A 15,282-nucleotide genomic window follows, 5' to 3' on the forward strand; every position below is an offset into this window, starting at 1 on the left:
TCTTAAAAGTGTCCAATATTGGGTAATCCACCACTTTCCTGGGGAGATTATTATTATAAATCTCCAGCTGAGTAGCAAAGCAACATTTTCCTGCTTGTGTCGGAAATTGCCACCTCTAGGTACAGAGGGAGATGGGATGCTGAGCTCATTCAGACCAAGGAGTAGCTTGACACAGGGGCAGAATTAAGAACTGGAGTCTCTTTTTCTTCCCCAAATTATTCAGTCTTTCAAGCTAACCAATTTATAAAGTTGGTTTGAAATACTGTATTTCATGTAAAAATGTAGAGAGCTAGAAAAATAAAACTCTTAATATACTCCACACATTATAGTATCAGCTGCATTAAATACACTGATGCTTTCAAAAGTTGACAGAGGAAGCAGAAATATTAATAATTAAAATGTGAACAACGCACTTTCCTCTGCAGAAGTTGTAAATTTCTGAAGTCAGAAGTGTAGGAGAAGGATTAACTACTGACCTGTATGAGCAGAAGACCTTTGGAAGAAATAGAGAGGAGGGAGAGCTTAGCACTGGTTCAAGGAAACTTTTGCTGCCAGGGAAAAACTTTAATGTGGGAAGGAATTTGTTCCTGTGCAGGATGCTGTGTATGTTCTCTTTACCTGTCTGCTGAGAGGTAACTGCCTTGCTACAAGTGATAAAATTCTCACAGACCTGCCTGGAGGCTCCTGCCTGGGAGGCCCAGGCAGGCCATAAAGCACATGTATCATTCAGATACATATTGCAATGTTCTTGACTTTTAAAATAAATTTTCTTTACAATTTTAGCCACAGCCTGGTGTCTGGGGTTACCTGCTTGCATATCAAGCCTTGCACCACTGTATTCCATTATGTTATAAGTCATATATGTGTATCATATTTATATAATTACTTACAATATCATAGTCTATGTATACTAAATTAAAATTTATATTTATTTTTAAATACATAAAATATATAATTATATTTTCTATAATAGTATATATACTATATATAGTAGAACCATGTGCCATTATTATCTCATTTATTACACGCCATTGCAGCCTAAGGCTTCAAGACCCCTTTAAATAACATGGAATAGTGAATCTGAATCAAGATGTTCCACATGTTTGCTCAGTGTCTTAGCCTTTACCAGAATACCAAGGGATTTTACTCCCAGGTGTTATAAAAAGGAGGCAGCAGACCAGAGAAGGAACACACTGGCTTTGCTAGATGTTCAGTTTCTCAGGAGACAAAAAAGCAAACAAACAAAAAACCAACAAAAACTCCAAAACAACAACAGCAAGGTTCAGATTATTAACAAACAATGCTAAGACTATATTCCAGTTAATTTTCAGAATAAACGAAATTACACATTTATTATCCATGCACACTAACGCAGCACTTCTAACATAGCTCTGATATACCATTGACCACAAAGGTCTCTCCCTCCTCTGGTGAAACACTCCCCTGGAAGACAGCCATTCCCTCCACTATCCATGCACAGTCAGGAAATGCAACACAGTAGAGTGGAAGTGAATCTGAACACCCCAAAGCAAAAGAACAGGAGAGGCCAGATCTGAATGAATGAAAGAAAAGGAAGCAAATCACATTAAATATGGCCAGAATATGTATTTTTTGCCTTACAAACAATGCCAAGCAATTCTTAATTAGAAGGAACCTGGATGTGCCAGTGTGGCAAACCCTTTCATAGGAACAGCCTTTGATACTCTCTCAGCCCAGATCTATGGTTTAGATCCAAACCCACTTCCTGAAACATTTCTTTTCCTAGGCATTTCTTAGCCTAGCCATTACACTACTACTCTAAGCCTCTGTTCCTGCCACTGCTCCTAGACAAGGAATACACAGGGAGCTCAGCACAAGGAAACGTGCCTGCACTGAGGGTCACTGTGCAAAGAAAGCAAAACTCTCAGAAATAAGCAAGGAGCAGCCAGGGAGTTCATGTGTATCATTTAACTGCCTCCCACCTGGAAAGGGTTTTTACTCTGAAAAGTGATGCAGAACCTCTGTAAGGACATCACGGAGCCTTTGGTGGCAGAGCTCAATCTTTTGGCTCAGGAAGGATGGTTCCAGACTTTTCAAAACAGCAGTCCTGATTTTAGTACCTCACTCCAGTGATGCAGCACTGAATCTACACCCTAGTAACTCACTCATGTAGTAAAACTACAATTTGAACAGCATGTACCAATTTTTGTTTGTCCCTAAAGGTCCTTAGTGGAATGTTTACATACCATCAACAACATGAAACAACAATGAGAAGTACACTTAAAAACACTTAAACTCTTTAAAAATTAATTGTTCCATTACTTTTTATACAGAAAGTAGGAATGTTGAAAAGCATTTGTCATTTACATTATCAGGGCAGAAAAATCATTTAAAGAAGTACGCTTCTTTATCAAAGTCAGCTAAGTCACTTGTATACTTTTAAGACTGCAAAACAATTGAAAAGAGAAGCCTCTTTTTAGCTACTTCAGCCTCCTTTTAGTTGAAGAATTGCAGTTTCTGACAACTAAAAAGGAATTTTAATAATTTCCCTCTCATCAAGTTATGATTTTATTTAGCAATAAACTAATTAATTATTGGATTATCTTTTTAAGCTATTATTAATAAAAAAATTTCTTCCTCGTAATTTTCTACCATATTTTAATTTTATGCCATTAATATCAATAATCCAGTTTTAGTCCCCTAACAATGCAGGTTCTGACTCAGAGCTTTGGAATTCATTGCCTTAATTTATGACACACTAAGTCGCTTCATATAAGCTTGTGCTGTTTGTATATTCAGCTTCAAAGCTAATAAACTCTACTCTTTATGAACTGTAATCAAAACCAGTTGATAATTCAGTTTGAACAGTGCAGAACATCAAGTTCCATTTGCAGCAACCGTGCCAACAACCCCCCAAACACCACCTCAGTTATCAGCATGAATTCTTGACCTGTTTAAGGAAACATCAGCCACCCCCGACCTCAATTACTACGTCTGTGCTGGAAAATTTAATTTGAGGGGTGCTTCTAGGCATTGGTACTCAATCTGTGTTATAAAACTGTGAGACTGGTCCTAGCAGGATTTTAGCTTGGGTGTGGTTTGGGGGCAACAAAACCAAGGAATTTGAGTTAGGTATGTGGACACACTATGAAGAGCAGGGAACTGAAATTTGTGGTACCAGAAATACATCTGTGATTATAATACCTTAAAAGATGCTGCTGTCTGGACAGGCAGGTGCTCAGTGTTCCAGGTTCTCAGTGTTTCATCACACTGTATGAATTGCATGGTTCCTCTCCTATATTCATAAGAATCCCTATTTAAAACAAGAACACTTTTGTGCTGCCTTTAGTTTTTTATTTATTTTTGATAAAAACTCAAGACTTGAGTGTCAAAAAAGGCCTTTAAATAGGAGAGCTACTTTTGTGGAAAGTAAAATTCTGGATACAGTAATTTCTGTTCTGCTTACTTGAGAAGACAAATCTGCATACATTGATTCTGCACTGAGAAAATGAGTTCCTGTGTTTCACAGGAATTAGGTTCCTCACTATAAGAAATAAAATTCACAGACTGACAAAACTTCATACATAATAAGGTAGGAATTTCACCTGAGTGTGTATCAAGAGATAAAGGTGATCATATGGGTTGTTTTCTTTAAAATGAACTTCATGAAATTTTTGCCTTATTGGAAGGAAAAAAGGTCTCAAAATTTTGACTTAGTTACATATTTAGTTTGTATTTTCTTGCTGTAATCAACACTACTACACATCACATTTGTCATATTCAAAAATGCATATAGATGTAGCTACATAGATAAAAGCTGCTTTAATAGTTTAATGAATATGATGACTAAAAAAATCATTAAAAAGGCACATTACAATATCAGCTCTGCGGCTTCTATTTCCAATGGACCTTAAATGGTAGAAAATATTTTGATTCTTAAACTTCAGACATTAAAAGTATGTAAGCTGGGAGAAGTGTGTCTGCCTTGCACTTCTTTCCCTGGATGTCATTAGAAAGACCTTAGGATCATTCTGGACCAAGACAAGATAAAAGGTATATGGTAAGAGATTGCAACTGCAATGTTTATACACTAGAAAAGTACCTCTCCACTGATATGACAGGAAAACATACAACATCTAGCTCAAAATAGAGTTCTTTGCTGGGACAAATTTAATACCACACAAGTTTGTTCAATTTGTAAACTTTTATTTTTTCAGGGTGACTGAAAACAATAATTGTATGCCCCTTTCATTCAGTTTAACAGAAGTAAAAATTAATGATTAATGTCCTGAATTAAGACAATATTCTTGGTGAAGAGATATCAATTCATAGTGCCGACTTAGCCAACCATCAGTTTTTGGTGCTGAATAAGTAGAAGCCTTCATTTTGTTTTGAATTTTGAAGAAATATGGTAAAACAAAATTCTAACATTTCAGGTATAATTTTAGTTTGGTACTCTCATAGCTCAAAAATTGTTCAGTCTAGACAAATCACATTTGTTTCACCCTCCAATAGTGACTTCAGTGTTTTAGTGGCAAAGTTGAGTGGCTGCTATCGAAATACTCAGATCTGCTCAGCATAAAGGTGTTCAACTCAGTTCAGTTCACACAGAAAGCATCTCTTAAGTGCACAACAGGGTCTGAATTAATTAGTACAACAAGCTGTTAGGAAAAAAAGAAAACATCAGGAAAAAAAAGGAGAGTTCTTCTATCTAACTGCTCTTCAATACTTATTCAATTCTCTATGTATCTGATACATAACAACAAAACCTTTTTAAAATTTGAGACGTGATTAGAATCTCTCAGGTTTTTATTCCTTCAGGTGCTTACTGATGCGTGACTTCTAGCATCTCTGACACAAAGTTGTTTTTTTTTTTACGCTAAGGTTTTTAAATGTCATGTATAATTTAACATGACACTAGAAGATAAAAATGGTTAAACAGACCGAACCAGGAAACTCAGTATTTGGTATACAGTTATTGGCATTAACAGTTTAGGAATCATCCCACTGAACTTTAGATATCTTTGCAGTTACAGGCATCTACCCCCAAGCTCTATAGACTCTGCACAGCCAACACAGGAAAAGTGAGCCACGCCAAAGGACCAGTCAACAGTGCTGATGTATTTTCATTGCCGGCCCTAGGATGAGATGAAGTAAGCTTCAGGAGTATCTCATGTCCACCACCCATTACATCTGTTTTGATGAATCCTGAGTGTTCATTTCTCGTGATTGTAATCTGGTATCCGTAATAACTGTTTTTACATATCCCTTTCATTCACTGCTTAGTTGATAAATATTCTGATTCATACAGCCCATTAGAATGAGATTAGGCTCCACTCTACATATATATTTGTTTTATATGGGCTAAAAACATATACATCCTCTCATGAAAGGCAGCCTTAACTGAAAAAGATGTCCCAAGCAAACATACTGTTTAGTTTCTTCTACATAGAGGTTTCACTATTAACAGCTACTCAGAAGTTTCAAGATATTCATGACTGCCTTAGTGACAGCCTGTTCTCCACCAACACTGCAACAAATGTTTCTGCCTCTTGTGTTTTTCAGTTTCTCTGATTACTCTGAACAGAGGGGAAAAAATAAATATCTTGAAAAATTAGGCATTTGAAGAAATATTTGCGTGTGACTTATGCACACAATATACACATTTGGTGTAAATCTGAGAGAGTAGAAAAGCATAAGTAAAATTCTGGATTATCATATGAGGCAGCTGAAGGCACAGTGAATGATATGCTGCTTTATCAGTTGGAAGCAGATGGACTTTTCTGAAAAGGGATGGTAAGTCTGTTAATGGAAATGTGCTGCTTGATCACTGGAGTATCCAGGTAGGAAATGGCTTGTAATTTGGCCTTTCCTAACTATGCCTGCCAGGCAGTACAGGAAAATCTCAGTAATCATGAATTTCTTTCTAAACTCCAGTTTCTATTAAGGATACACAAAATTCCCCAACAAATGTCTTAATGAAACTTCTGATGAGAATTTATAGGATTAAGGAAGATGTTTATAAGCACAGAGAACAAATAAGGTGTTGGTAAGAGATGCAATTATGTCCCACACTCACCTACCAAAATCTACTCTCCTATATCAAAAGAGTTAACAGTATGTATATGTAAACCTTTAAAAACCCCTCAAATGAACCCAAACAGTGGCTTCAATGCAGGTTTTATATTCAAACATATAAAACTAAGTCCCTGAGCAAAGGAAAAAGGTGTTGAAATAATAGATGTCCATCTCCTTCTAGACTCAAGAGCTACAGACCCAACATCTACTGTAATTGCATCTTATTGGAGTTAAACCTCTTTATCCAAGACATTTCACTAAATCTATTTGCCAAATTGAAGAATTTTTTTTCTCCTTTCTTTAAATTAAAAAATAATTTGAAACCCTGACAGCTCAGAAATCATTCTAAAAATGCCACGGGGTGAAGGTGTGGCCCAAGGCCAGGGCCACCCTGACCATATGCCTGCTGGCTCTAAACCTGCCATCTCCCACAGTGCAGCCCTGTGGAACCAACAACCTGGTGTGTGGGTGCCTGCCCAGCTCCAGCCTCAATTTCAGCTCTTGTAGAGCAAGTGTCTGTCTTCCCGTGTTGAGGGTCAGGACCCTGGGACACTGTGACAGAGGTGTCCACACCACTTTCTGTGGCTGTAGATATTTCTAGGCACCCAGAGGATCCCTGGGAAGGGAAGGAAGAAAGCCTTTCATGCCCCAGGGATAGCAGCAAACACGGTAGCGCTGACAGCCTCCAGTGCAACATCTGTTCTGGGGATTCATGTCCATGCTGCAGGGCCATCTGCGAGGAGAGATGCCATGCCAGGTGCAGCCTGTTCCAGCTGGTTCCAAGATACACACCACAGGGCATGGATGAGCCCTGCAGCAACCCTGGCGTTGCCTCAGAGAAAACATCTCTAGGAAAGAACAAAGCAATTCCACACAGTCCATACAGGAGCAGGTGGCCGTGCCCTGCAGGACCTGTGGCCCAAAGAGAACACAGGTTGGAATAGGTTCATCCTGAAGGACAGTAGCCTGTGGAGACTCAAGGCTGGAACAGGGAGAAGCACAAAGAAGGAGTGGTAGAGAGGAGATACCATGCACTGACCACAACCTATGACTCTTTTCCTCTGTACCACCACCAAAACAACTCAGCAGCTCTGGTCTGTGAAGCAGTGTCCTGAAGAGTTGCTTTTCGGGTGGACTGTGTTCCAAAATAACGCCCACAGGTTACACAGAGAATCACAAAATATTCTGAATTGGAAGGGACTGAGACAAGGATCATCAAGTCAAACTCTTAAGTGAATGACCCATACAGGGATCAAAACTACAACCGTGGTATTACTAGCACCACACTCTAACCCATTGAGCTAATACAGTACAAAATGCCAAGGAATTGGTGTGGATCACAACTCCAGGATTTACTGGGAGGTTTCTGCTACCTAGCAAGAACAGTTTTGCATGGTCTGGTGTTGCAGTTTAGAGGGGTTTCTAGAGGGTCACTCCCGGCCGCTCTGTGAAGGTTTCCAGGGCTGAGATCACCTCCCCTGCCACCCGTCCCTCGTGGCAGGGACAGGCGGCGGAGGCACCTATGCCAGGAGACAGAGACCACACAGCACACAGGGAGTCCAGCAGCGAAGAGAGAGAGTTTATTGATCTGGCAATGGCTTAAGTACCTTTTGGAGGGATCACAGGGTGACCAGTGAGAGTACAGGACGTCTTACAAACAACCAATGATGACAAGGGGTTAACAACCAATAGATGAGTTTCTAGTTATCTCTCAGACATTGCACAGGTACAGTGAGGGGTTTATGGGAACAAGAAGGGTTACACAAAGGTTTAAAACCACCATCTTGGACACGTGGTCAATTTAACAATATGACAAGCTCCTGCATTCTTTTTATGTAGCAGAGTTACCCCAACAGTCTGGCAGTCACTGCTTGCTTTGATGCCACTGTTCAAAGGGGCAGGTTGCCATTTTAGGTCTCATAATAGGAAGGAATAACAGGAAGGAATAACACTTCTTTGTATAAAAGCCTATTTGTACTTCAGCCCCAGGACTGAATACATATAGTATTTTACAGACTACAGCAACATCTAATATAACACAAGCCAGTGCAGGAAAAGCTGCTGATTTTGACTTTTAGCTAATATTTGTCATTGCTAAGAATGCAGCTTCCTACTTGCTGTTTTTCTCTGTTATTGTGAACAGCCACACAGACCTCAGGGTTGAGGAGCAAAAACCATGGCCCTTAGTGCCATGATATAGTAATTAGAGTTGGATCAGGGGTTGGACTTGATGATCTTGGAGGTCTTTTCCAACCCAATCTATTCTATGATTCTATGATTCTAAGACAAAGGTTCACTGCAGGGAAACACTCCTGACCCCCTATGGGGGAACATCATAAGAATACTGTGGGATTGGAATATGCCTCTGTCCATGTCTGAAAATCTGTTAACCACACTGCAAGTGATCTACAGAGGTTTTCTGTGCAGCTAAAGATCTGTTATCATTTTGAATCAGTATACAGAACTTCAATACAGACGTCTTGGAAAAAGCAGCTCAGCTACTTCTTTCTTTATCAGTATCTTGAATTTTGTTTGAAGGTTTATACAAACCGAAAGCCAAACAGTTTTTAGGAGGTGAGGAGAAAGGATGAGGAATAAAAAGAAAAAAGAGAAACAATAATACGTGGGAAGATAAAACCCCTAACATGAAACCCTTGTGTCATGCCACATTCTGTCATGACTTTTAGAATTTAATCAAAAAATCAGACTCCCAAAATTCCAAAGTATACTATATCATCCCAGTGCTTTACTAAAACTAGACAGAGAGCCCAGGGGAAATAAGCCAGTGGCTTTCCTATCAAGGTTTAACTCTTCTGCTAATACAGGTTTAGCTTTGCACAGGATTTATTTAATTCTGAGCATTAGGAAAAGCTTGGAACTGATTACTAGCAAGGGCAGTAGTAATCAACATCTGTTGCAGATACACATTTACTCAGACGAGTTAATATGAGTAAGACACTGTAAATGACTCCAGAAGTATATAAACTCAGTGATACATAAGATTAAGTTCTAATGGGATGTATCTCTGAAAGTAGCAGCATGACCTATACCCGAACCAGGACAGAGAATTGATGCAGACCAGAAGGTCTGTGCACTGCCCATAGGCTTTGAATTCCACAAGCAATATCATAAGAGCAGGCACTCCTGACTACTTCACTATAATCACTCCTGTGCTGCAGCACTGTTTTGCTATTTCTGTGATTTCACAGGTCATCATAGTAATGGAAGTGCTGTCATCTAGACAAAATGTAAAAGTACAGGTTTCTCTTGAGAACTGATGGCAACCCCAGCCACATTTTCTAGCTGGAATAACCATGGGTTTTACCTATGCAGGTTTTCTTTAATCAAAGAACAGTAGTGTTGTTTCTATACATTTGCAGTAGAAGTGATGTTCCCTAAAGCATGATGATTCTATTTTTCCTGTATATACAGTTTTCATAGCGATGCTTTGGGAAGCAAAGAAAATGACACAGGATTTTTGATAGATGATATGACTGGAGGCGACTTAGATTTTTAAATATTTCAGAAAATTGAGATGCTTCTGAAACCGGGGAGAGGATTCATATCTGTTTTCTTTCCTGTTGCAGGCAGAGGAGAAAGTATACTGGAAAACTATTTTTCTCTTCAAGAAAAGGTTAACAATACAAATCAAATCTCAAAGTGATGTGAACCAATGCTGCCAGTAATACTAAAATTTACAGGTACCTATCTAGATTCTGTAAAAAGCCCTAGCATAAATAAATAATAAAAAAAATTTAAGCCAATAACGAATTCTGAAGGTAGGAAGAAAAGTAGCCAGGTTAGATTGGCATGGACTGTTGGGTTTGACTTTGTTTATTATTTCCTTTCCCTTTAATATGAAATACAGTGTTTTTCCTGCAAATAAGTTTTATTTAACATATTTTCTGTTTTTACAGACACTTAAGCTATTGGCAATAGCCTTCATTTCTTATACTCTCTTTCTGAGGAAACTTGTAACTGAGGCTTTCAACCTTTCATTGTAAATTACATATAAGGTATTCAGTGGCCCCCAGCAGCATAAGAGCAAAATGTTTTGTGAACCTTCTGAACCAGTTACTGAATAATTGCAATGTTGGGGAATAATCCTTAAAAACCCAGGTGCTTCCATCCCTATGGTACACAATCATATTAGCTTTATATTTCTGCTGAAGTAACACAATTCAAGACTTAATAAAAGTATTGAAATGCATAATTAATTTAGAGGCATTAAAGAACACCAGGATGTACGGAGGCAATTAAGATCTTTAGCAGCATTGCCTTACGACATTTGCTGCCACTGGAAAGCAACATAACATTAGCACCCCATCAGCCCAAGCAAGGGCTCTCACTGGCATAAGATTTTAAATTAATAAAGACTTTACAGACAAAAATTATGTGATCATCTTCATGGGGTTCATAAGTCAAGTAATGTCCTGATTTATTACAAGCTAACAATGTAATTGCAGAAATTCTGCATCTTGCTGACGTAACAGAAAACGAGACAGAAAGCTCAGCTATTTTTCTAAATGCAGTAAGAGGAAAAAAGTCAAAGCCAGAGTGAAAAAACTCAAGGCTGAGCTCAGACAGTAGTCTTACATTAGTAGAAAAAAATTCCAATGTTGAGTAAGCAACAGGACTTAGTGTGTCATTTTTTTTCCTTGCAAAAAAAGGGTCAGTATGGGTAAGTTTTGAATTAGCTGACTTCAGAAGGAATAATACCACTCCAGTATTACAAAAACGGTAACTGCATCAATTCTAAAAAACACTGCACCTTTTCCTTCAGCAATATCCCTATGGCTCAATTTCCCAGAGATGTAAGAAATGCCCTAAGGAGGGCTGTTGATACCATGTAACTTAACTACTTATTTTATTCTTATGTGAATCATCCTTCACAGCAGCTTCTTGTCAGGATCATCTGAAAACGTGCAGTGGCTGATTTAGATTAAACATCCACACTTAGGTAACTTTAAGCAAGTTGGATTCCACCCAAAATTAATTCAAGAGTCTCAACAAAACTCTAGCCTTTTCCGTCTTATAAAGCAGTGATGCAGTCAAGATATGAAGATTTTTCCAAGCCCTCAAATATCACACACTTCATAGTCATCTGAAAATGGTCAAAAATTCGATTGCTAAACTAAACTTCTAAAGCTTTTATCAAGTCTGCCAAAGCAACAGAAGTAATTCCCATAACTCTACCTGACTTGTTTAGCTATTGTTTAATTAGCAATGTTTATGAAGAGAAATCTAATTATTAAGAATTTATAATGAGAAAATGAGACTGATGCCATATACAGGAACAGTTAATGTTATATAGTTAGATAGACAGAAAACCGTAACACCACCAGCCTTTGTAAATATTTGTCAGTGGAGAAATCAGCTGGTTTCAGGATTTACAACTAAACATTGGCTTAGCCAAGAACTCTACCAAAGATGACGTGTTGTTGAACTGACCTCTGAAAAAAGGAAAGAGACTGTCCTTGCATTGACCAGATTATTCAGAGAGCACAAAGCTACAACATCACCCTCTCAGCACCACCCATGCCACTTTTCTTCCAGCATAGGAGTCTTGGTCCAGCAGACATCTTCCCCTCCTCTGTAAACCTTATTTAAGCTATGTTAAAGCATAGCTTAGCTCCAACAGGCATTAAGGTAGTATTTCATGCCCTCCTATTTTTTTAAAACAGTGCTGCCAGCCAAGCAAATATATTGCTTACAGACATGAACATTAGCTGCTTCAACTCTGAATGTTAACATATATTTTATTTTTTTTTCTTAAGAAAAAAATAAATTGCCTGTATGTGCTTTTTTACAGTTCAAGAATAAGGTCATAATCTCGTTCTACATTAAGTCAGTGAATGAATCCCAGTGTCAACACCCATGGAGCAAAAACAATGTAAAAGGAGAAGCAATCACACTTAATTGCTTGATACCGTTACTATTCTGGAAGAATGTTTGGCAAAGCATTGCTGAAAACTGCCTGTGGTGTCAACTATTCCTTTAAGTAATACAGTTTTCTTATGGGGAGCTAAATTAATAGGAATATCAGTTTAAACCAGGGTGGTTATATTTTAAAAGCTAGTAATATTCAAGGACAGCCTTTGTACCTCGGGGAAAACAAATAAATTCCATCTACAAAACTCTTTTCGCTGCCACCTAACTTCAAACAAGTCAACTTTTCAAGGCCCTCATTATTTGTGTGGTTACACAGTATGAGAATAGCTCTTTCTCAGCCCAGCAAACAAAAGGAACAACTGGAAACATTTTATTAAGCCTGTAAATTCAAAAAGCAGTATGAAATCATTCAAAGTGTGTTGATGCCTCAAACACTTATATATGCATTAGTTGTAAAAATATCACCTATTTAGAAGCATACCACTCCGAAAGAGAAAAAAAAGCAGTGTAAGGAAACACACGATGGGTAACAGAAAGGGTCCAGAAATGCAAGCTCCCAGGTGGGGTTTATAAGCCTTTAACCAAGCAGAATCATCTTTGCTCAAGCAGAGGGAATAGCTGTTGGTTTTTTACTTGCAAATATAAGTGAGGTGCATTTCAAAGCAAAGTTAGCTGAGATTGAGATTTGCTCTGGTGCACAGAATAGAATTTTATAATGGTCACAACTTTGACAGTTGCTTTTACTTAAAAGAGGTCTATCTTTACACAACTGTTGAGCATTCCAATGACTTGGTAAACCCATGATACCCTCTCCAGCAAATTAATGTATAACTAATCTGTGGTTGTTCACCTTAGACACAACCTTTAATGAAGAAACATGCACCTTTTTTTGGGAGAAGGGGGGGCGCTCCACACTGAACAACTTTCTTCCACAGTTTGCTTCTGGTCTTTTTAATGGTGCAACAGTACTTAGTAAACCATAAGGCAGACATTTTTGGGTTTTACTCTCGTTTCTTCTCACAAGATGAGACTACTAAAAACACTATAATTCACATTAGATTACCAGAAAAATAGCTCACTCAACATACTCTGCTGCTCTGGCTATTGCCTCACAGTAATCCCAGTTACTAAATTAAACTGCTTCAACGCAACTACTCTACTCAACCCAATGCTCAACTCGAAAGGAAGATATACAAGGAAAGAAGTCTCTCTTTTCCACTTTGAAATGCACCACGCTCCAGATGAAGAGTCAAGGTCCCTGCTTCCCGAAAGATGATGTTGATGACATTTCGCAATAAACCTATGCATAGCATTCATATTTATCCACTCCTAGACACAAAAGCTTTTAGGAAAAGAAAAGAAAACCAAAAAACAACTCAACCAAAAACCAACCAAATACTGCAGGAGCAGAGAGTTTAGGTGATCCTGAATTTGCATTGTACCGTTGAAAAGAATTCTTAGGTTTTGCTGAAATAACGCTGCTGCACCAAGCACCCTGCAAGTCTTGATGCCAACCTGTTTGTATGGCACAGCAGTTCCCATGGGCTCCTCACACAGACCAGCAAGTCTGAAGCCAAGATTAGTTCCAGAGTAAAAAGAGGAACCACACATGTACTCCAAACAAAGCCTAACAGAGAAATTTCCAGCTACACTTTTCTTTACTTCTCTTTCCTTGCCTTTCTTCAACCTAAGAACATTTTCCCTCTAACTTCCAGTGCACTCTCCAATCTATTTCTATCCCTTAGATTAAGAAACTACTTTTCTGAATTCTCCTAGAAGAATTGGTAAAATGGCAAGATTGCTACATGTTTTGCTGTGGCACATTCCAGAACATTGCACTGCAAATCATATCAGAAAATATGTTGAACTGTAGCTCATTCTCTAAAAGGAAATTAAACTTTTCTTCTCTCAGGGAACCAAGTTTCTTATGTCCAGATTAATTGTATCTACTAACTTTAGTTTTAATTTTCCAGACACAGGATGAGAAAATCAGCTACTTGGGAATTCCACATCTGTAAAAATAAGTCAAAATATGAGACAGCTCAAAAAAACCCTTTTTACCAAATATATAACATGAAGAGTAAAATGCAGATACAAATAAAGTAATAAACAAAACAAACAAAAAAACAACAACAACAAAAAAAGAAAAAAAAAAAGAAAAGGAAAGAAATTTGATCTCTGCATAGTATTTCAACTGATTCTGAGAAGTGTTTTTTCCATCTGACCAGAGAAGCATCCAACTGAAATCTTGTAAGAATTTTAATCATGAAAAACCTTATTTGTTATTACACAGAAGTTCTTTTGCTGGTTCAGCAATGAGAAGAATAGCAAATTTGTACCTCAGGTTGACATTTCTTCCAACACTAACATCATAGCAGGGAAAGAGAAAAGGACAATTAGAAAATTGTCTCACTCCTCCTAATGTATCCTCGGATTTCATCTTTTTCACTTGTATCAATAAAAACTAAGTTCTTCTTTACAAGAAAATTACTTAAAGTTGTTTTTATTGCTAAAAGAATCCAAAGAATAAAGCTATATGCAGTCTTTTCAGTTGAGGTTATTTCTTCAAAGAGAGCCGAAGCAGATATTAAAAGTATTCTAGTTTTAAATGGTTATTGAAAATTAAATGATTTTTTGAACTTTCCAGGTTTTTAGCTATAATCAGGTATTGATTTATGCACAAAAATGTTGCATTTTGAAAATAATAAAAAAAAACCAATCAAAAGTATCTTAGAAAATATTTTTTTCCCAGTGAAATGTGGCTTGGGGTTTATTCCTATTATTTTTTTTTAAATGTGATATCTAATTGTCAAGTTTTAGTTTTTGTTTTTTTTTTTCAGTCAAGTACTTATCAGAACAACAATCTTCATTACCTATGACAATCATCAGTGACAAAAAACAGAAACCAATTATTTTCTGAGTAACTGTCAAGTCCACTTGCGTGGTTAGGTAACAACAATTTAATTTAATTGACAAAAAGACACGCTCTCTATTTTCAGGTTTCCTGTTACCCTTGTTAACATACTAGGCTGCTACATGTTCTGCAATCTTGAATATTAAGCACAATATTTACTTGAGGTTGAAACTTCATACAGTAAAAAAAAACTGTCGTTGATTTTTACTTATATATAAACATTCTCCTTCAAGGTGCCTGAAATCACACTAGGCTATATAACATCCCTGGTTATCTATTTGTAATACAGAACTACAGACCAAGAATACACAACAACAACAACAACAACAACAACAACAACAAATTATCATACAATAAAAGCTCACATACATTTTCATTTCCAATTTAAACTCATACTATCTAAACTTTCTTTCCCCTTT

The 15,282-nt window shown here is 37.5% G+C and overlaps 1 protein-coding gene across 3 annotated transcripts in view; it reads right to left on the reverse strand.

Moving 5' to 3' along the window:
• CHRM3 (cholinergic receptor muscarinic 3) overlaps positions 1–15,282 on the reverse strand; it is a 257,417-nt gene that overhangs the window by 118,324 nt on the left and 123,811 nt on the right. The gene's annotated exons all lie outside the window — the stretch shown is intronic.

Source organism: Myiozetetes cayanensis, unplaced genomic scaffold, assembly GCF_022539395.1.
Source record: "Myiozetetes cayanensis isolate MyiCay16 unplaced genomic scaffold, myiCay2020 scf2-11, whole genome shotgun sequence".
Classification (NCBI taxonomy): domain Eukaryota; kingdom Metazoa; phylum Chordata; class Aves; order Passeriformes; family Tyrannidae; genus Myiozetetes; species Myiozetetes cayanensis.